Source organism: Diabrotica virgifera, chromosome 4 (genome assembly GCF_917563875.1).
Source record: "Diabrotica virgifera virgifera chromosome 4, PGI_DIABVI_V3a".
Lineage (NCBI taxonomy): Eukaryota > Metazoa > Arthropoda > Insecta > Coleoptera > Chrysomelidae > Diabrotica > Diabrotica virgifera.
Genome location: NC_065446.1, coordinates 102,190,657 through 102,214,066, shown reverse-complemented (window position 1 = coordinate 102,214,066; position 23,410 = coordinate 102,190,657).

Genomic DNA, 23,410 nt, shown 5'->3' with positions numbered 1-23,410 from the left:
TATTACGCTTATTTTTACAAAACCTCAAATTGTCTTGATTCTTATTTATTATCTTGTTTTCATCCATTTTGAAAAAAAAAATGTGAAGACCTTGAATTATCCATGTCTGCCTGTTCCAGAGACTTGTAAGTAAACACAACTCATCTGTTATTAGACCAGAATTAATGACAAATGAGGTATCGAATGAAAGCTTATAACCCAAGGATAGATTAAAGGTTAGAAATTTGTCTTAGAACCATAGGCGTAACCAGGATGATCCTAAGGGGGGGTTACAACTACCTGAAAGGGGGGGGGGTACAATTACTGGAAGGTCTCTGAGGGCTATGGTGTTAAGTGTATAGAGCTCAAAGTACATCCCAATGGGGGGGGGGGTTATAACCCCCAAAACCCCCCCCCCTGGTTACGCCTATGCCTAGAACTTCCGGGTTTAGCGTTGCAACTGGAAGTACTGTTTTAAAGTCGCTTTGTCGCGAAAAGTATTTCGTTACATGTCAGGCAAATACAATGGTCTCCAGACTCATTTGTCTAAGATTAACAAAGTTGCAATTTACATTTTTTGTGCCGCACACTCGCTTTAGTTGAAGGGTGAAGGAAAAAAACAGGTAATGTCACATTTTATGAGAAATTGAGATATTTACACTTTCTAACAGATATTTTTATGTCTTTACTATTTACAGTAGACTGGTAGATAATAACTTGGACCGTCCGATAAATATGCCTATTTAAAATAGTACTGCGAAGGAAAAAAACTGGAAATGTTCACGCGTGAAAGATAAAAACAAGGAGAGTCCACTTGAAAAAAACAAAAATTAACTACGTTTTATTGCGAGTTTAATCGGTTAGTTTCCTTTGTTTATGTTTGTTAGAAAGTTCTTCTTTTTCTTAGGGTGCCAGTCCATCCGAACGTTGGTGACCATTCTGGCTATGATGAATTTGTTGGTTGCTATACGGAATAGTTGTGTTGAGTGTGAGATCTTTCTATACCATACTCTCATGTTAGCAAGGCAGAATATTCTTCTTCGTTCTGGGCCCTTTTTCCTTCAATTTTACCTTGTAAACTGCATTGGAGTAGCTCGTATCTGCCTTGATTTCTCAAGTCCTAAGTACGGCCTTCACGATGTTGACTAAACCTGCGGATGTGTTCATCCGCCGTAGCTGTAGTACTTCTTCATTGGTGACTTTGTCTGTGCATGGTATCTTCAGGATCCTTCTGTACAGCCATAGTTCAAAAGCCTGAAGTGTTAGAAACGACATGGCCTATAAAGTTAGAATTAAGCGTAATGGAGTTTCTCAAGAAATGAATGTGTGTTTTAAAGCATTCATGTCAATACATGGTGTAACTAAGGGCAAAATTGAACACTTACAGAAAAATTTAAAAGCTACAGGAACTTCTGGACAAGACAAACATGGTAAGCATGGTTCCCAGCATAGAAAGTTGCATCCAATACTATTTCTTCAGTGCAGTGGTTTAAAGATATGTAGTCACAAACATTAAATTTCCTATTTTCTCAAAACAAATATAACGTGACATTCCTTGTTTTTTCCCTTAACCCTTCAGTTGGAGTAAGTGCTGCTAAAAGTTGCGTTGGACCCGTTGGAGCAATATCGTATTTTGGATTTGTTTAGTCCGTGTACACCTTTTTTTCAGCCTCTACCCACCGTTGGGAAGCTACAATCAAATGCTTAAATGTAACTCAACTAAGCGATCCCATTCGCCACGACTTAAACCTTGTACTTAAAATAACAAGCAGCACTAGATAAACTGCAAGGGCTGATGCAAAAGAGTTTTGTCTAAAGGTTATAATGCCTTCAAATCTGCTCTTCATACTTTTGCTGAAGACTCTAATCAGAAAGCTGAAACAGTTCATGAGTCTAAGTTTTTGTTAAAAGAAATGTCAAAACAGAAACGTTCATAGTGAATGAGTTTTGGGCAATAATTGTTACCCTGTCAGTAAATCATTACATAAAGAAGAGATTGAACTTGAAAATGCAGTTCAGCTTTTAAAATGACTTTTCTAGTTCTCAAAATCCCAGGGATAATTTTGCTTACTACGAACAGAAGGTCTGCGATGTACAATACTTTGAATATACCGACAAGATTACACAAACGCGAGCAAGAAAACTACATTTTGATGATGATAATGTCAATGAAGTTTTTCTACAGGGTGAAGAAAAGAGGAAGATATGAAAATATCTAATACCTGGTTCAAGCTACCACCTAGACGCTTATATACATGGAAAGCCCCAGCGGACCGCCCCGAGAGTATAGTTCGAAACCAGATCGATTACATAATGGTTAACAAAAGATTTGGATCATCAATAACTAGAACTTGTACATACCATGGCGCCGATGTTCCATCAGACCATGTCTTTCTCTTAGCAGAAATAAAAATAAAAATCACTAATATGAGGAGACCTAAACCAGAACCAACAATAGACTATGCTAAACTTAAAGATGAGAATACCAGAAGAGAATTAAGTATGAAATTAAACAAAGAACTAACAAAGAATACAAAAGTAGAACTAGAAAGAGAAGTTAATTTGGATAAAACATGGAGAGCCATAGAGGAAACAATGACGGATACAGTTAAAAAAGAATTAGGTTATAAACAAAAAATACAAAAGAAAAGTTGGATGACTGACGAAATCCTGGCAATGTTCGAAGAAAGAAGAAAACATAAAAATCAAGGGAACCGAGACAAATATCGAGAACAACAACAACGGATAAGAAGAGAGATAAGAACGGCAAAAAATAAGTGGCTAAAGAAACAGTGTGAGGAAATGGAACACTTACAAAAACAACATGATGACCACAACCTACATAAGAAACTAAAGGAGGTAGCTGGAATATACAGAAAAAAGAAATTTTCTAACTTAAAAAATGAACAAGGAAAAATGGCACAAGATGATAGAGAGAGGAAACTCATATGGGAAAAATACATCAAAAATCTCTTTGCAGACGAGAGGTCTGAGACAGAAGTCGTTCAGGAACAAGTGATAGATATTAACAACCTATCTGGTCCCGAGATCACAATTGAAGAAATTACTAGAGCAATAAATACCTCGAAAGACGGGAAAGCAGTTGGTCCTGATAAAATTCCTGTTGAGTTACTCAGATTGTTAGATGAAGAAGGAATTACTATACTCCAAAGATTTTTCAACCAAATCTATAAAAAAGGAAAATTCCCTGTCCAATGGCTTGTATCTACCTTTATCCCTTTGCCAAAAAAGAACAACGCAACAAAGTGTCAAGAGCACCGACTGATGAGCCTTTTTTTAAAAATATTCCTCAAAGTTCTTCACTACAGAATCTCCACAAAATGCGATAAGGTTAATGGTTGCTCACAATTTGGATTTCGAAAAGGCCTGGGTACCAGGGAAGCACTAGTTGCAACCCAAGTGCTAGCTCAGAACTGCTACGATCAAAGGAAAGATGTAATGATGTGCTTTATAGATTATGAAAAAGCCTTCGATCGAGTACAACATCATAAACTCGTACATATACTAAAACAACTCGACATAGATCAAAAAGACATTCGTTGCATAGAGGCTCTTTACTGGAATCAAACAGCTGTCGACAAGGTGGATAATGAAACAACGCAAGCTCAAAAAATTCTCAGAGGTGTAAGACAGGGATGCATTCTCTCCCCACTACTGTTCAATCTATATTCGGAAAGTATCTTCCAGGAAGCTCTTGAGGAATGCGAAAGCGGCATCAAAGTGAATGGTACCTGGGTCAATAATATACGATATGCGGATGATTCGGTCTTAATAGCAGACAATATAGAAGACCTCCAAAACCTTCTTAATAAAATTGGAGAGCATAGCGAGAACATGGGACTTAGCATCAACATAAAAAAGACGAAGTTCCTTATAATCAGCCGTCAATTATGTCAACACCAAAATGCAAGACTAGCATATAACAACCAAGATGTAGAGCGCATAAGAAAGTTTAAGTACCTGGGAACCTGGCTATGTGAAGACTGGATGTCGGATATGGAAATTAAATGTCGGATAGAAAGAGCCAGAAGTGCATTCATGAAATTCAGAAACGTCTTTACGAACTCTGACTTTGACCTAAACCTAAGATTAAGATTCACAAAATGCTATATATGGTCGGTGCTCCTATATGGCATAGAAGGATGGACGTTAAAAATAAACACAATGAATAAGCTAGAGGCATTTGGGATGTGGATCTATCGACGAATCCTTAAAGTTCCCTGGACCGCAAGAATAACAAATGAAGAAATCCTGAGAAGAATTGGTAGAGAACGACAACTGATGTGCACAATTAAACAGAGAAAAACGGCATACCTGGGTCACATAATTAGAAATGAAATATATCAGTTTCTGCAAACCTTAATTGAAGGAAAGATCGAAGGAAGAAGGGGAGTGGGCAGGAAGAAAATGTCATGGCTCCGTAATGTCAAACAATGGACAGGACTAAAAAACATAGGAGACCTAATACATACTGCAAGGGATAGAGAAAAATGGTCAAACGTGATCGCGAACATCCATTAGTGGATTGCATAAGAAGAAGAAGAAGAAGAAAAGAGAAAAGGAGCTGAGTAGTCAGTTGACACTGACAGCGTACGAATCAGTAACTCAGTATTTGGTGTTTTGTGTGTTTTTCAAAACTGAATGATACTCAAATAAAGGAATGTGCTTCAAAACTATACTGATGATATTGAACCAGATATTGAAGATGAACTACTGCAGTTTAAATATTTTATAGTCCATCTTCAAGAGTTGTAGCGGAATTAATTTATTCTTACTTCATAGTTCTTTTGGGTTATTTATGAGAACAAATTCGCACCGATGTTTCGAAATTTGTCAGTAGCTTGTAAGATTTATCTTACGCTAATTAATGCAACAGGCGAACGGTCATTTTCAAAAATGAAAATTATTAAAAACTGACTAGTATGGTATAGTTAGACCCAAACCCAGACATCCAAAGTGAAAGTTATCCTCGAACACCAAATTGTTCTATATGGTCCACATAATGTTCAGAAAAAAGTCACACCATTTTGAGCGTCGGGTTTGGGGGGGAGAGGGGGGAGAAATCTGCAAATTCGTAGTTTTTAACGTTTTTCGTCAATATTTCTAAAACTAAGCGGTTTAGCATGAACAACCCTCTACACAAAATTGTTCTACATTAAATTTGAAATAAAAAAGGCCCTATGCATAACCCTTCTAAAATGAACGGTTCCAAAGTTACGGAGGTAGTATAGTATAATTTTTTCAAAAAATGGCTAACCCAGACATCCAAAGTAAAAGTTTTCCTTCAACACCAAATTGTTCTATATGGTCCACATATTGTTCAGTAAAAAGTTACGCCATTTTGAGCGTCCGGTTTGGGGGGGAGATGGGGGCAGAGCCGGATTTAAGGCAGTGGGGGCCCCTGGGCAGATTTGGTGTGGGGGCCCCTGGGCAGAATTGGTGTAGGGCCCTACCTCCATCATAAAAAAATTGTTTTAACTATGGTATACAGCCAAGTATAGGGTTTTCCCTTTTAGATATTAAAAAAAATGCTGATCTTCTTCTATAAATATATTTTTATATTTACATATTACAACAACTAATTTGACTTCGTAAGCCCTAGGTTTATTCAAAGTAATCGAAAGTAGAACTGGAAGTCAATATTTGAACTCTTTGTGTAATTTTGCGTCGTTTGATATACGATTTTACTAATTTTGAGTCACTTTTACTACACTTTTTGTCATCATTGTTTAAACAGAAAATGACTTCAAAACCGGAACTAAAGATTGAAACTCAACTTTTCAACACGCTTCGATTGATGTGTTACATGTACTATTTTTACAAAAATTTTACAAAATTTTACATTTGTTCTCATCTTGCTAAGGCACATCGAATGATATAATCGCTTATACTATTGCTGTGACTTTAAAATAGTACTTACGGTTGCAACTCTTAAACTGGAAGTCCGATGTCAATTTTCTCATATTTAATACCATCTTCGGGCCATAAGTTTTCACTCGACACCTCATTTGTCATTATATCTGCATTAATGACGAATGAGTTGTATTTGCAGACGGACAGACAGTCATGAAACCGTAAATATACAGGGTGTCCCGAAAAGAATGGTCATAAATTATACCACACATTCTGGGGTCAAAAATAGTTCGGTTGAACCTAACTTACCTTAGTACAAATGTGCTCATAAAAAAAGTTACAGCTCTTTGAAGTTACAAAATGAAAATCGATTTTTTTCAATATATCGAAAACTCTCAGAGATTTTTTATTGAAAACGGACATGTATCATTCTTATGGCAGGACCACCTTAAAACAAAATTATAGTGAAATTTGTCCACCCCATAAAAAATTTATGGGGATTTTGTTCCCTTAAACCCCCCAAACTTTTATGTACGTTCCAATTAAATTATTATTGTGGCACCATTAGTTAAACACAATATTTTTAAAACTTTTTTGCCTCCTAGTATTTTTTCGATAAGCCAGTTTTTATCGAGATGCGGCTTCTTTTTTACTATATTTACATAAAAAATTTATGGGGGTTTTGTTCCTTTAAACCCCCCAAATGTTTGTGTACGTTCCAATTAAACTATTATTGTGGTACCATTAGTTACACACGGTGTTTTTAAAACTTTTTTGCCTCTTAGTCTTTTTTGATAAGTCAACTTTTATCGAGATGTTGCTTCTTTTTCAAAATATACCAAAAAATTTAAGTTAATATAAATTTTCAGATTATACAGACAGGTGTCGATTCGACAAATATTCAAAATATCTCGATAAACACTGGCTTATCAAAAAAGTACTAAGAGGCAAAAAAGTTTTAGAAATATTGTGTTTAACTAATGGTGCCACAATAATAATTTAATTGGAACGTACATAAAAGTTTGGGGGGTTTAAGGGAACAAAACCCCCATAAAATTTTTATGGGGTGCACAAATTTCACTATAATTTTTTTTTGAGATGTTGCTGCGATAAAATTTCCTCATGTCCATTATCAATAAAAAACCTCTAGGAGTTTTCGATATATGAAAAAAAATCGATTTTGATTTCGTAACTTCAAAGGGCTGTAACTCTTTTTGTGTGCACTATTGTATTAGGTAAGTGAAGTTCAATCAACCTATTTTTGACTCCAGAATCTGTGGTATAATTTATGACCAATCTTTTCGGGACACCCTGTATATTTGTTCTCGTCTTGCGAAGGCGCGTCCAATAATATATCACTTGTACTATTTCGGTGACTTTCAAACAGTACTTCTGGTCGCATTACTAAAACCTGAAGTCCTAGGTCAAATTTCTCACCTTGAGTACCATCCTTGGATTATAAGCTTTCATTGGATACCTCATTTGTCATTCTACCTGGTATTGTGACAGGGGAGTTATAGGTATTCGCGGTCGGACTGACAGATAGCCTAGGTCAAATTTATCACCTTTATCCTTGGATTGTAAGCTTTCATTTGAAACATCATTTTGTCATTCTACCTGGTATAATGACGGAGGAGTTATATGCGCGGTCAGACGGACAGGCAGCCTAGGTCAAATTTCTCAACTTCTGTACCATCCTTGGATTAAAAGCTTTCATTTGACACGTCATTCTAGGTAGTATAATAACGGAGCAGTTATATTGGCGGTCGGACTGACAGACAGCCCAGGTCAAAACTCTCACATTTAGTACCATCCTTGGATTATAAACTTTGACATGTTATGTATGTGTTTGACAAATTTCATGTCAATCAAAGGGGTGCTTTAAAATTTGGAGCAAAAACCGTGAGTCAAGAGACTATAGGTATTGTCGAAGCGAAGATCGGTGGAATATGCGCATTTTATCAATGAAATTCGATATTTTTAAGATATTCCAGAAGCCGCTACAGATAAAATGTTTTAACGACCTATTCATCATTCAGAATTACTCAACGGACATTAGTACAGTTAAAATAATTAAGACGATAACCGGATAACATTGATTTAATGAGTAAAATTTAGTTTTTTTTTACTTTAATGACAAAAAAAGCAAGCCCATTAGCAGAACCCAATTAAAAATTATTTTGCACATCATATTTGAAACATTATTTGGTTGAAGAATCTTATTTTTGTTGGCAAAAAATATATTAATTTGTTTGGACTAAATTACAGTTGTGCTTATCTTAAAAAGGATATGTTACTATCAACATTCGCACAGTGTTGCCAAGCTGAATTTTGTTATTTTGGGTGTAAATTTTTTCCACGGATCTCCGAGGGTACAATACCAGTAACAATGAGAGCACACAGCACAATTTAGAAAATTATGACTCAACAAAAGGACTGAATTCCACTTGATTACGTTCTGAGTATTTTGCAGTCCATGAAAAAAGGGTATTTAAAAAATATGGATATGATTTAGTCATTAGTAGACAAATAAATTGTAGGCGTATTACAAGTTTGGCTCCAATTTGATTTTAAACTTTTTAAATGTGGAGTAAGCAATGTTTTGAATGCGGTATCACTGTTATTATACTCAGTTGCGTAGTACCAAGTCAAGATAATGATAAATGAGACATTATTTTTGATATACATAATTGTGTGTTTGCATAAAACAAAAATTATTTTATGTGAATAATGTGTGGATTTTTTTATGTTTTGGGGTTTTGTGGGGGCCCCTCAGAATGTGGGGGCCCCGGGCAGCCGCCCAGCCTGCCCTTCCTTAAATCCGGCCCTGGATGGGGGAGAAGTCGGTAAATTAGTAGTTTTTTTACGTTTTTCGTCAATATTTCTGAAGCTATGCTTTAGCGTAAACAATGTTCTATACAAAAATGTTCTACATAAAATTTAAAACAAAAAGTTTTATACATAATTGTTATAAACTCAACGGTTTCAGAGTTGCGGAGGGTGAAAAGTGAAGATTTTGGGCAATTTATACCTAATATTATTACTGAGGAAAGAAAATTTCTTTAACAGGATTGTGTTTTGTAAATAAAATTTGCTATTTCAGTGGCCGATTGTATGTTAGTGATAAGCCCTTGAAGAAACCTCAACCTCACCACCCAAAATCAGCATCAATTGCCCAAAACATATAAAAAGTATCGAAAACCTCCACTTTTCACCCTCCGTAACTCTGGAACCGTTGATTTTATAACAATTCTGTATCGAACATTTTTTGTTTTAAATTTCATGTTGAACATTTTTGTATATAACATTGTTTACGCTAAATCATAGTTTTAGAAATATTGACGAAAAACGTAAAAAAACTACTAATTTACCAAATTCTCCCTCATCTCTCCCCCAAACCGGACGCTCAAACTGGTGCAACTTTTTACTGAACAATATGTGGACCATATAGAACAATTTGGTGTTGGAGGAAACCTTTTATTGTGGATGTTTGGCTTAGTCCTTTTTTTTGGACCAGTTATACTATACTACCTCCATAACTTTGGAACCATTCATTTTAGAAGGATTATGCATAGGGCCTTTTTTATTTCAAAGTTAATGTAGAACAATTTTGTATAGAGGATTGTTCGTGCTAAACCGTATAGTTTTAGAAATATTGACGAAAAACTTAAAAAACTACGAATTTACCGATTTCTACCCCCTCTCCCCCCATACCCGACGCTCAAAATGGTGTGACATTTTTCTGGACATTGTGTGGATCATATAGAACAATTTGGTGTTGAAGGATAACTTTCACTTTGGATGTCTGGGTTATGCCATCTTTTGGATCAATTATACTATACTAGACTGTTCGACAGTCGCACATAATAGACTAGCATTTCCCTCAATTATGGCTACTGAGATTGATGTGCTCGAAAATTTGGAAGTTGAAGATATTTTAAGTTGTTGTGTTTCTGTCAAACTCAGAAAAGTTGCGTTATGGTAGGGGAGCAAAGTATGCTAAATGTGCAGTCACTCGAGCGCTTTGGGGATCTATTGGGATGTGAAGAGTAGGTCTTAAAATCAAAAAAAGTTAAGTAAAGTTTTCCATTTTAGCGGGCGCTTGCCATTTTTTAATTTAATTTTCCATTTCCAACAATCGTTTTTTCCGATTATAACGCCATCTATCCATAATTCGAAAAAATGTTTCGAATAAAAGTTACTTATTTTTACGTAAGGAATCCAAATCTGCAATAAAAAAATGAGGGTTCCTATTTAAGATTTTAAAGTAGCCCCCACCCCACCTCCGTAGGGGGTCGTGTTTGATGCTATTCGATAGATTTTTCAAAAATATTGAATAAGTGTATTTTACAGTTTTTCGATCTGATCTTCATTTCGCGAAATATCGCGGGATTCGTATTTAAAATATTAAATTTACCCCCACCCCTCTCCGTGGGAAGTCGTGTTTGGTATTATTCGATAGATTTTTGAAAAATATTAAGCACATATTTTTTAGTTTTTCGATCTGTCATTCATTTCGCGAAATATTCGCTTTTTTCTTGTGAAACTTTGGGACCCACCCATTTCCTTATGCCCGGCTCAAATCGTCAGATTTTTTAAATATACACTCTTGCATGTGCTTAACTTACCTTATCTTAATCTGACAATTTCGAGTTTTTTTAAGGATAGATTTTTTTTTCGGGCCCCCCTTAACGAACTCCCCTGTGTTAAGAGCCAATATATGGTAGAGGTACATCTGCAGGGTACCAGATTTCTCCCCATATGATAATCTGACGCGCTCGAGTAACTGCAAAAATCCCCGCTTGGGCTCCCCTACCATTATAATAATTAAAAGGGTTTGAAAAGTCAAACCAAATTTAATCCATAAATATTTATTATTACATAATTATTAATAAGTAATAGTACATATATTTAAAAATATCACAAGTAAAAAATTTCCTGTACTGGCTGTATACCATAAATCACAAGAAATAAAAACCTTATCTTGTAAAAGGTATATTTAAAATCCCTAAAAAGGGCTGTATCACAACAAAACGTTTTCGGAATCAATATTCCATCATCAGTATTATCACAGGTTTACATGCTTTAAGCCACCAAAATGTACGGGTAAGAGTTCCAGACCTAAACTGTGCAATGTAAGGTTCTACCTACAATTTCCCAACCAATACGGTTGATGTCATGTGTTGCCAGGGGTTAATATGGAAATATTTTTAACATCCTTTAAAATCAGATAATATAATGTAACCCCAACTGTTTAATATCAATTTAAGGGTTTTTACCCGTACATTTTGGTGGCTTAAAGCATGTAAACCTGTGATAACACTGATGATGGAATATTGATTCCGAAAACGTTTTGTTGTGATACAGCCCTTTTTAGGGATTTTAAATATACCTTTTACAAGATAAGGTTTTTATTTTTTTAATAGCATATTTGTGAAAAGACAGTTTTCTTCGTCTAAAAAGATATCTTTTCTTTAATAGTATAGTATTCAACGCTGAATATGAAGTTTGAGACATGAGTTTGAGACATGAGCCGAAGACAAATGTCGTTATTCATCAGAGTGAGTAGTAGACATTCCATGTGAGTGGAATACTAGGCTTTTTCTACGACCTTCTTTTTTTTTTCAATATTAGGAAAATTATTATACTTTAAAATGGTTAAAATTAAATTCGGTTATTAATAACTATAACAAAAAGACAAATAATTTTTATTGCAAAATTTATTTTTTCAAGCAACAAGTTTTACAAAATAAAACAAAAATTTAAGTTTAAATCTACAAAATGTCCATTAATACCTACATCAAATGAATACCGTTCGGAGATGGAGGGGTTATCCAAGGGTTTGGAGGGAAAAGACAAAAGTTTCTTAAGGAGCCTCCTAGCTTGGGTTGCCTAGGGTTCTTAAGATTCTTAATCCGCAACTGCTGGTCCCAGTGTGTGTATGTATTTGCTTACTTGACAGTGGCCAGTTCAATAACCAACTGTCAAGCTTAAGTTTTTCCTGGTTATTCTCAAGTACTTTTCTGATGCTGACTTCCCAAGTTTCCTTAGTGTTAGCTTGACAAGTCTATATCCTGACCCTTCTTCCCATCTTTTCACGGATTGCATGTGGGAGTGACATTTAGCAATTTCCGCGATTGTTATATAGTTGACCAGCCAAAAAAATCACCAGGCCCCAAGAGTCTGATATCTTCCTAGCTAGCTGATCAGCAAAGCGGTTGCCTTTTTTCCTTTGTGTCTTTTAACTTACCCCAGGATGATGTTGTTACCATCTGAAGCTTGGGGTTTGGATGGTAATAACATTGAAAAAGTATGTAATAAGTTCAATATTTCAGAAACGGGCAATTTAAAAAAATCCGAAAACACAAAATTTTAATGCGTGAATTGAGATCAATAATTGCTATAGGTATACGTGTCTGACATTAGGTCATTAGTGTTGGGGTCAAATATTGGAAACATGGCGAAACTACTGTGGCGAGCTATATAAAAATAACGAGATATCAGCAGAAAATCAGTGGCCCTCTGACTACCCTAGAGAACCTACTGTCTTACTCGCTGAAGTCAAAGATGCAATTAAATCACTAAAGAGAAATAAATCCTCAGGCATTGATTTAATACCATGTGAAATACTACAGTTAACATATCATCCATTCTATCTGTGTCGCTGTTTGGAATTCAGGAAAATGGCCATCTGATTGGTGTACCTCAATTTATATCCCGCTACACAAAAAAGAACCTACTACCAGATGTGAAAACTACCGCACACTGTCACTAATAACACATGCTAGTAAAATCTTGTTACACATCATCAAAAACAGATTAAAAATCTATCTACATTACCAAATACCTCAGGAACAAGCTGGGTTTGTAAAGGGTAGAGGTACAAGGGAACAAATCCTGAACCTGAGACAACTCATTGAAAAGTCTAGAGAATTTCAAGTACCTATGATTATATGCTTCGTTGACTACCAAAAGGCATTTGATTGTGTGAGCTGGATAAATCTGTGGTCAATTTTAATAGAAATGGGCGCACCAATGCACCTGGCGACACTTATTAAAAATCTGTACCAGTCCAATATAGCGACAGTACGACTAGATCATAAGTTCTCAAACCAATTCAAGACCGAGAGAGGTGTTAGATAAGGATGCGTGTTGTCACCTGACTTATTTAACATTTATGGTGAACATGTCATGAGGATGGTTTTAGAAGGATGGACCGGTGGAGTAACAGTAGCTGGTAGGAAAATCTCCAATTTAAGATTTGCTGATGACACTACACTTATAGCAGCAAATGAGCAAGAAATGTTTGATCTCCTGCGAAGAGTTGAGTACGAAAGCAATAAAGTTGGTCTAAAAATCAATAAAGCACACAAATAATGGTGGTCGACAGACTCGACACTATTCAACTGACTAACATGTTACAAGAATACCAGATAGTAAACACCTTTGTCTATCTCCGGTCTAGTATAACTAAAGATGGTATCTGTGAAGCAGAAGTTCGAAGACGTATTGGTATGGCAAAAAATGCGACGGGTCGCCTAACTAAAGTTTGGAAAGACAGATATCTCTCTCAAAATATCAAGATGAGACTGGTGAATGCCCTTGTATTCTCAATATTTCTATACGGATCAGATACTTGGACTCTTCGCGCATGCGAGCGCCAAAAATTGATGCCTTTGAGATGTGGTGCTGGAGAAGAATGCTGCGTATACCTTGGACAACTCATAGGACAAACGTTCCCATTCTAAACCAACTCAAGATTAAAAAAAGGCTGTCCACAATATGTCTGCAACGAATACTGCAATTCTTTGGTCACGTGGTTCGCAGAGGTGACGACAGTTTGAAGAGATTAATTGTTTCTGGAAACGTTCCGGGACCAAACAAAGCATTCAGCTGGAAACTCATTCTGCGATGCTCTTAGAGCAGCTAAAGATAGAGACCAATGGAGAAACATTGTTAGGAATATTTCAAGAAATCACGATCCTCAGTAATGGGGAAACGACAAGAGAGAGAGTTGGGGTAATGACGTAATCGACGATTTTTTTTAAATAAAAACCGAGCTCACGGGATACTTCATTTGAAAGGTCTCCTAATCGGCTTTACAACGATGCAATTTTTTGAATATTTGTTTCTACAACGTTAACCGAAACTATTGGTTTATTTATTATTGTGTTTATTGGATTGAGCAACAATTGTTGGTGTAATGAAAATTACATTGCTTAAATAAACTATTGTTTGACGTGTCGATAATCGTCCTCAGTAAATTAAAAAGAAATTAGGTCTGAAAATTCTGGGAAAGTTCTCACAACCTTATCTTTTTAGGTTATGTTGAACCTTCCTTACAAATGAAATTTTGGCCTCGAGGGTATACGGTAATCTGTAGTTAGAAAACATTGTTTGAAATTATGTTACTGCCAACAGGGAGAATCAATTTTGCTTGTGTATTTTTTTTTTGTTAGTTTGTTTGTGTAATCTGTTTCGTAGATATGATTGTTAAAACAAATCATATTCAAAATTAAATTAAATTACTTACATTATCAAACTTTTCAATTTAACAATAATCTATAATTATTACAACAATACTTCCTACTAATTATTCTTCTTCTTCTTCATGTGCCATATCAGAATTATCCGACGTTAGCGATCACTATTGCGAACAGGGCCGCGCCAAGGCTCTCAAGCGCCCCGGGGCAAGTAATTTTAGGCGCCCCTTTCCTCCTTCCTTTTTAAGTAGATTTTTGTAGCTTAGTGAATCGTTATACGGTATACCTCCAAACTATTTTTTATGTCGCAAAATTGCGTCTCAGAGGTGGGTTCATTGCATTGCGATGGTTTGCCTTAAATTGGCAGAATTGTTTGTATTTCCTTCAGAGTTGAGACTTCTGAGCTTCACTGATGAGGCATAAGGATGCTGAAATAGCTATATGGAGATGGTGGTCCAACTCTGAATCAAATATAAACAAATCCTGCCTTGATCTTTTTTATATTTTTCCATTTTTACTCAGTTTGAGTATTTAGAAACTGTCTTTCGGTCCTTTTCCTTGACGAAGGGAAGGTAAATGCGTGGCCTAAGCGTCCTCTATTTGCTTTCTGCTACTTTCGTCGTCTCTTGTGATTATTGTGTATATTGTAAAATCCGGAGATACGGGATGCAGCCAGAAAGCAGTTTATTAACGAAAAGTCTTAGATTTAAAATATTGTTTATTATATTTTTATTTCAATTATTATAATGTTGAAAAGGTAGTAAACTTTGTATCTGGGGCTTTTCGTTGTTTTCCTCTTAATACGAGAGATGTCGCTAAATTGCGTCTCAGAGGTGGGTTCATTGCATTGCGATGGTTTGCCTTAAATTGGCAGAATTGTTTGTATTTACTTCAGAGTTGAGACTCCTGAGCTTCACTGATGAGGCATAAGGATGCTGAAATAGCTATATGGAGATGGTGGTCAAACTCTGAATCAAATATAAACAAAACCTGCCTTGATCTTTTTTTTTATATTTTTTATGTGTTAGGAAAGTATCATCATCATCATAATCTAACCGTTATCGTCCACTGCTGAACATAGGTCTCCTCTAAGTTTCTCCGTGTCTCCCTATCTTGAGCTACCAGCTATCCAGTTCCGGGCAGTTTTCTTTACATCGCACTTCGTCACTCCAGCTCGTTGGTGGTCGATATCAGCTTCGTTTATCCGATTGTCCGCACGCGGTCGCTATTCCAATAATCTTCTAGTCTAGCTGTTGTTCGGTGTTCTTGCCACGTGACCTGCACATCTCCATTTCTTTTTTGCTACATGTTCTACTATGTCTTTGATTTTTGTTCTTTGCCTGATATTATTTGGTATTCTGTCTCCTTGTGATTCTTAGTATGGCCCTCTGGTTAAAGGTACGATTCCGACATCGACGGCAGGCGGCAAACGGCAACTGCAAACTGCAGTAGTTATAGTTGTTACCATGACATACGTATAGTTCATTCCACCAACATACGACTGTTTTGGATTATCACGACAACGAATATTTCAGTGTGCAACATAAGAAGTACGAAAATAAATGGCTCTAATAATTATTCCAATAAACAACAATCTAATTTGCAATTTATTTTCGTTCTTCATATTTTGCACAATAAAATATTGGTTGTCGAAATAATCCAACACAGTCGTATATTCGTGGAATAGGGTATATTTATTTTGCACTATTAATTTGTATAATTATTAGCAACTGACGTTCTGCCGGACAGCAATTGAAGTTAGATGTCGGAATCAGTCTCATACAAATTAATAGTGCAAAGTAGTGACGTCTGTCACGGCGACAACTGCAACTGCCGTCTGCAGTTGCAGTCTGCCGCCTGCCGTCGATGTTGGAATCGTACCTTAACCGTTATTTTCTGCTCTTAGATTTTCAGCAGCAGGAAAGTAATATACTGATAAGTTATTACGTAAAGGTATAAATATTTACAAAAAACAACGATTACTTTATCAGAGAACAAATAAATATATAATTACATATTATTATACTCCATAATTTGCTCACGGTTTTTGCTCCGTATTTTCAAGAACCGCTTGGATTTTGGATTGACATGAAATTTGGCATAGGTACGCATAGCTAATTTATAACAAAGAAACAAATTGATATTGCGTCGTCGGGGATGAAAAAATATACGTTAAAATTAAATCCGGAAGTGGATTAATTGACTAATCTGACTAATTCTAAGCAACTTTTGTTCCATAGTAATATACAGTTTTTTCTACTAAGTCAATATTTTTCCATTTATTTGCGAGTGAGTATGTTCGTCTTTCAACATGAAAACCACGGTTTTAGACCGTTTTTCGCAAATACAACAAAAAGTGTGTATTTTATTGAAAAAAATGTTCTTAGCAAAAATAGAGCTTATAAAAAAATTTAAAAAAGTTGTGCACGCATGATGTCAGTAGATCTAGAAAGATGGAAGAGTTGTAGCTCGAGAAATGTGGGTTCTTATTCGTCAAATTAGAAATCGAACACTTCAACGTGATATAACCAAAAAAATGAAGCACTTTTCGGGCAAAAATCATTACAACTTTTTTAAGTTTTTAGAAAAAGCTTTATCTTTGTTTTTTAAAAAAGTTTCTAGTAGCAAAAGTAAGCCGGTAACGCTGAAAATAAAGTTGGTGGTTTTGCCTAGGGCAAAAGCTAGTTAGCTATGTGTATTCCAAATTCCATGTTAATCCAAGCTGTTCTTTAAAATTCAGAGGTTTTGCAATCTTTTACCGTGAGTGAATGGAGTAATAGTTCAGTTTAAGGTGAACGGAGCAAAATGCGAAATTTTGACGCATGCCAAAATTTTCAATGTGTTTTAAATGTATTCATTTTTTTTCGAATTCTGAGAAAACTAATAAGTATTTTTGAAAAAATTAAATGCACTTGATTACCGAGGGCCGAAAGTCCCTCAGAATAAATAAACAGTTTTTTTTAATGAAATATTTGCAATTAAAAATCACACTAAATTTTTCCTTTTATTTTCACCCCTGTAACTTATTAAAATAAACATTATAGAAATTTTCAGGGACTTTCCGCCCTTGGTAATAATGTAATCTTTCATTCTGCGTTTAAATTTTTCAAAAATATTTATTAGTTTTCTCAGGATTCGAAAAAAAAAATTAATACATTTAAAACACATTGAAAATTTTGACATGGGTCAAAATTTTTTAATTTTGCTCAGTTGGCCTTTGAAAGAAATAACGGTTCGTACACTTAGGGGACCTAAGTAATAGGTAATAACTGCTATTTTTATATCTACCTCCGATTTGTAAATTTTTAATTTTACAAGATAATAAAATATTATTAATATTTCTGGTAATTTCGGTATTGTCAATTTTTTTTTTCGGCACCTACCGGCGTCTTTTTACTTCGGCGCCGGGGGGCACCGCCCCTCTCCGCCCTTATGGACGGCGCCGCCCTGATTGCGAAATGCGAAGGCATCTTGATCTTCTGCAATTAGTCTAGTCTGTATCGTCGCCCCCGTTAGGTAAATTATTCCGATTCGATATTTTTGCACAAACTTACTCAAAAAGAGGTCCTTATAACAAATCCACAGGGTGCCAGGCAGAATTTTTTCACTTCGGACAAATTTTTTAGATCACCTGGGCCATTCTGAACAAAAAAGGTCTCTTGTGATTTTTCTCTAAAATTGATTGTTGTCGAGTTATACTCGATTTAATTTTTTTTTATTTAATTTATGTGTCTCGGCTGCAATGGCCATTGACACAAACAATATTGGTTATACAATAATTAATTACAATGAGGACTTAAAACTAATTATTATAACAGTTAATTTCTAAATCTTAAATAAAATTAGGTAAAAATTATGACAAAAATATTGGATATACAATTATTATTAGATAGGATAGAGACTTACAACTAAATATTACAATAATTATTAATTATTAATTATAATGATAAATTATTAATCACTGAATTTTGAATAACAGGTAGAGTTTATAAAGACAAAATATCATACTGTGTTAAATAATTGAATGTCTTTCAAGAAACTAATTAGCTTATGAATTTGTCGGATGAGTTTAAAATAAAATTTAAAAAATGCGAAAATGGGCATTTTTAAGGCTTAATAACTCGGTTAAAAATAATTATTATGAAAGTCAGAGAGTGACCAAATCAAAGTTTAAATTCTACAAGATCTTGAAGCAGTTTTTGTCATTATTTTATTGCTAAGCTGTTCTTTTTAATTATTAAAAATGAGCACTAAGAATGTATTAGGCGGCCGTCAATGGTGAGTGCGAAAGAGATGCACCATTCCGATCGTCCAGTGGTGCATCTCACTCGCACTCACATTGACGGCAGCCTCAATACACGCTTAGCGATCATTGTTGATAATTAAAAATAACATCTTAGTAATAAAATAATGACAAAATTTTCTTCAGTACCTTGTAGAAGGGGTTTTAAACTTTCATTTGGTCGGTTTCTGACATTTATAATAATTATTTTTAACCGAATTATTAAGCATTGAAAATAGTTATTTTCGCGTTTTTCAAATTTTAAATAGCATATAACTCGACAACAATCAATTTTAGAGAAAAATCATAAGAGACATTTTTTGCTCAGAATTACCCAATCTAAAAAAGATATTCGTCCGAAGTGAAAAAATTATTTTTGTGAATTTGTTTAAAAAAATTGTTTAAACAATTTTTCGACCACGGTAGCGACTGGCACCCTGTGGATTTGTTATAAGGGCCTCTTGTTGAGTAAGCTTGTGCAAAAAAAAAATCGAATCGGAATAAATTACCTAACGGCGGTGACGATAGAGGCTGGACTAAATATGGAATAATAATAATTATTATAGTCCTACATTTTATATTGTCCTGCATTTTATATGTATAATTATTGCCCTGCATTTGATACCTGAGTCCATTCACGAATGTTTTTTAAACAAGGAACTTGTTTTACCACCTACCTCTACCGAAAGTATACTTTTCCGGACCTGATTGTAGGGAGCAAAGTTGTACTTTTCCTCCCTAGGGAGGAAATATTAACTTTTAGTAAATGATCTGTTAACAGAAATTAAAGTACGTAAAATTATCTACAAATATCACTATTTACTTTTTTTTCAGACGAACCGTTCGGTCTAAAGTACAAGTTGAAAATTGCCAATTTTTAACGGTCTCGGCAAAACCCACTTTTTACATTCCAAAACTTTATTTTTTATTAGAATGCTGTAATTTGATAAATTTCTCCTAGTTTTCTGTACAAATAATAAATGTTAGTTCATAGGTATGTCATGGTATGTCTCTTGTGACAGCTTCCATGAGTCCATTCCGTCCAAAGAGGCCGGGAATATCTCTGCTTTTCCCTTAGAGCCACAGGAGATCAGGCACAGTTTCAGTTGGTGTGAACATTTCCTTCGGATTTGTTATCTTGATTTCTGATGAACATTGAGGTTTTGTCCTTTCAAAATGAATTAGTTGAACAGCTCCCTGACTTCCATAAACCTCAGGCGCGGGTTTCTTTTTTATCCGAGGAATGGATTGCTTAGGAGCTACTGCATGTTTTGGTGTAATACAAGAAATGCCACATATGACGTGAAAAGTGTGGTATTTGTCGATTTATGTACGTTAAAATCAGCGTTATCGTACACCTGCTGTGTATAGGACGGCAGGTCAATTTTCTGCGGATCGCCTGCGAATGCTGACACTTCCAGGCGAACGGCTTCTGTATATATATATAGTGACTGTACACCCCGATATGGGGCTAAGTCGCGTAAGCTTTCTAGATCCTATTTCTTAGGAGGATCAGTCCCTTTTGCTTATGTTATCTTCTTAACGATTTCTCTCCATTTTTTCCTATCTCTAGTTTTTCCCCGCCATTCTCTGACTCCTGCGTTTTTTAAGTCTTCTTCAACTTCTTGCAACCACTTTGATCTTGGTCTTCCTCTTTTCTTTCTTCCTCCTGGATTCCATTCTATCATAGCATATGTCACTGCTTCATCTCCTGCCCGCCAGATGTGACCTAACCATCTAACTCTGCATTGCTTTATTTTGGTCACGATATCTTCTTTTAGTACTTTCTTAATCTCTGCATTTGTTCGGCGTCGATATTCATTTTGCTCTGTTCTGATTGGTCCCAGTATGGTTCTCATGATCTTTCTCTTCACTATTCTTAAGTTTTCTTCATCTTTTTTAGTCATCGTCATTGTTTCTGCTGCGTATAATAATATTGGTCTAATTATGGTGTTATACATTCTCATCTTGGTTTTAATAGACAGTATTTTGCTTTTAAGTAGTGTTTTATTTGCAAAATAAGCTTTATTCGCTGCCAATATTTTTTCTTTTATTTCTGGTATTCTTTCACCCGTTTTGCTTATTGTCACTCCTAGGTATTTGAAATGTTCTACATCTTCAAACTCTGAATTTCCTATTTTGGTTTTTCCTTTTATTGCTGGTTTCCCTAGTCTTAATATTTTCGTCTTTTCTTCATTTAATGTGAGTCCCATTGTCTCCCCTTTCTCTTTTATTTCTTCTAGCATTTCTTTCATTATGTTTCTATTTTTTGCAATAATAACAATGTCGTCTGCATATGCGATTATTTGTCCACCTCTTGTTCTTAGGTTTCCTTTGTTTATATTTCGTAGTACATATTCTAAAGCTAGATTAAACAGTGTCGTGGATAAGGCATCCCCTTGTTTCACTCCTTTATTTATAATGAATTCATCTGTCTCGCCTCTTTGCGTCTTTATGCTAATTTTGGTAGTTCTCATTGTCATATTTATTAATTTTCTGAGTTTATGTGGGATTTTTAATTTTTCCAGGGCAATCATTAGTTGTTTTCTCTTAATCGAATCAAATGCCTGTTTGAAATCGATGAATAGCATTTCTAATTGCAGTTTGTATTCATTTGCTTTTTCCATTATTTGTTTTATTTTGTGTATAGCATCTATTGTTGATCTTCCTTCTGTGAATCCACATTGGTACTGTCCCACTCTCTTCTTCGTGATCTTTGACAATCTTTTTCTTATTATCGAAGTCAATATTTTATATGTTGTGCTTAGTAGTGTTATTCCTCTATAATTTTCACAAATTTGTTGGTCTCCCTTTTTATGTATTGTTATTACCTGCCCTATCTCCCAGTCCTCTGGCATCTTCTCTTCCTTCCATATATTTTTCAATAGTGATAGTATTTTTTCCTTCAGTTCCTTTCCTCCATATTTTATAAGTTCCATGTTAATTTCGTCTTTTCCTGGAGCTTTTCCATTTTTGCTCTTCTGTATTACTTCCTCGAGTTCATCTATTGTTGGCTCTTTTGAGACTGCAATGTGTATTTCGTCTGCATCTTCGTCCACCGTTTCCTCTTCGTGCATTTCTTCTCCAGTGTATTCCTCCGTCAAGAGTTCTCTGTAGTGATCTGCCCATACCTGCCTATATTCAGTGTCTTCTACAATGACTATTCCCTCTTTATTTTTTATTCCGTTTGTTTTACCTTTGTATTTTTTGGTTTGTTCTTTAATATTTTTATAGAAATGTTTCGTGTTTCTATTTGTTCTTTCCTGTTCTATTTCTTGCATCTTTTCATCTGCCCATCTTCTTTTATTTTGTCTTATAATTTTCTTAGCGTCCTTTCTTAATTTTTCATAACTTTCTCTGTCTTCCTCTTTATCCGTTCTCAGCCATTTAATTCTTGCTTGCACCTTTTGTGCTGTTAGTTCTTTACATTCGTTGTTATACCATTCGTTTTTTGTTTTCTTCTGGTGTTTGCCTACCTGCTTTTTTGCAGCTTCTTCTATTGACTTTTTGATCATGTCCCATTCTGATTTGATGTCCTCTGCTTTATATTTCTCTCTTATTTGCACTGTTACTTCTTCTTCATATTTTTTTCTAATATCTGCATTCTGCAATTTATTGACATTCCATTTTTTCTGTTGATTTTTCTGTTTAGTTTGGATTTTAACTTTTTGTCTTATGGTGGCTGCGACCATATAGTGGTCTGAATCCGCACACGCACCTCTGAAAGTTCTCACGTCCTTCATTGAAGATTGTTTTCTTTTGTTTATTAGTATGTGATCAATTTGGCTATACGTTTTCTGATCAGGTGACCTCCATGTTACTTTATGCATTTTAGGGTGTTCAAATTTTGTTGAGCTTATTATCATGTTTGTTCTTGTTGCTAGGTTACATAGTCTTAGACCATTATCATTAGTGTTTTTGTGTACGGTGTGTTTTCCTGCAATTTGCTGTAAAAAATCTTCTTTTCCAATCTGGGCATTGAGGTCTCCTAGTATAATTATAACATCTTCTTTGGGTATTTTTTCCATCTCTTCTTCTATCTTATCATAAAAATTGTCTTTATCGTCTGTGTTGCTTGTTTCTGTAGGTGCGTATAGGTTTAATAGTGATATATTGAATGGTTTATTATTTATTCTTACATACGCAATTCTTTCACATATCGGTTTAAAGTTTATGACTTTTTCTCTTAGCTGTCCTAGAATCATGAATCCCACTCCTTTTTGTCCTTGCTTCTTTCCTCCTGAGTATAATAGTGTAAAGTCTTGTTTATCAATCTGTCCTTGTCCCTCCCACCGTATCTCTTGCAGTGCTGCAATATCTATTTTATACTTTGCTAGTTCTTTGCTTATTTCTAGCATTTTTCCTGGTGCCAACATCGTTCTTATATTCCATGTGCTTATTTTCAGTTCTTTATGTTTTTTATTTTTTTGTTTTCGTCTTGTATTTTTGTTTCCTTGTCTGCTCTTATTTATTTCTTTTTTGTGATACATCAATTTATCTGCACTCATTTCCTTTTTATTTGCCTCGTCCGTCGCCAAATAAGTATTGTCTTGTATTCTCTCATCAGTTGCTAGTTTTTTGAAACGTTTTGAAAAACCTCATCCAACTGATTCTTGTTCTTATTCCATTTCCTCTCCCGTCCATCTATTATCAATTTGTTGTGCTTAATTTGGACGCGTTTTCCTTTCTTTATTTCATCATTTGCTATTTTGACTATTTCTTTTTGTATTTGTAATTCCTCTTTCGTTAAATCATTGTTTATATATATTCTTTCTTCTTTTACTTCTTTAAG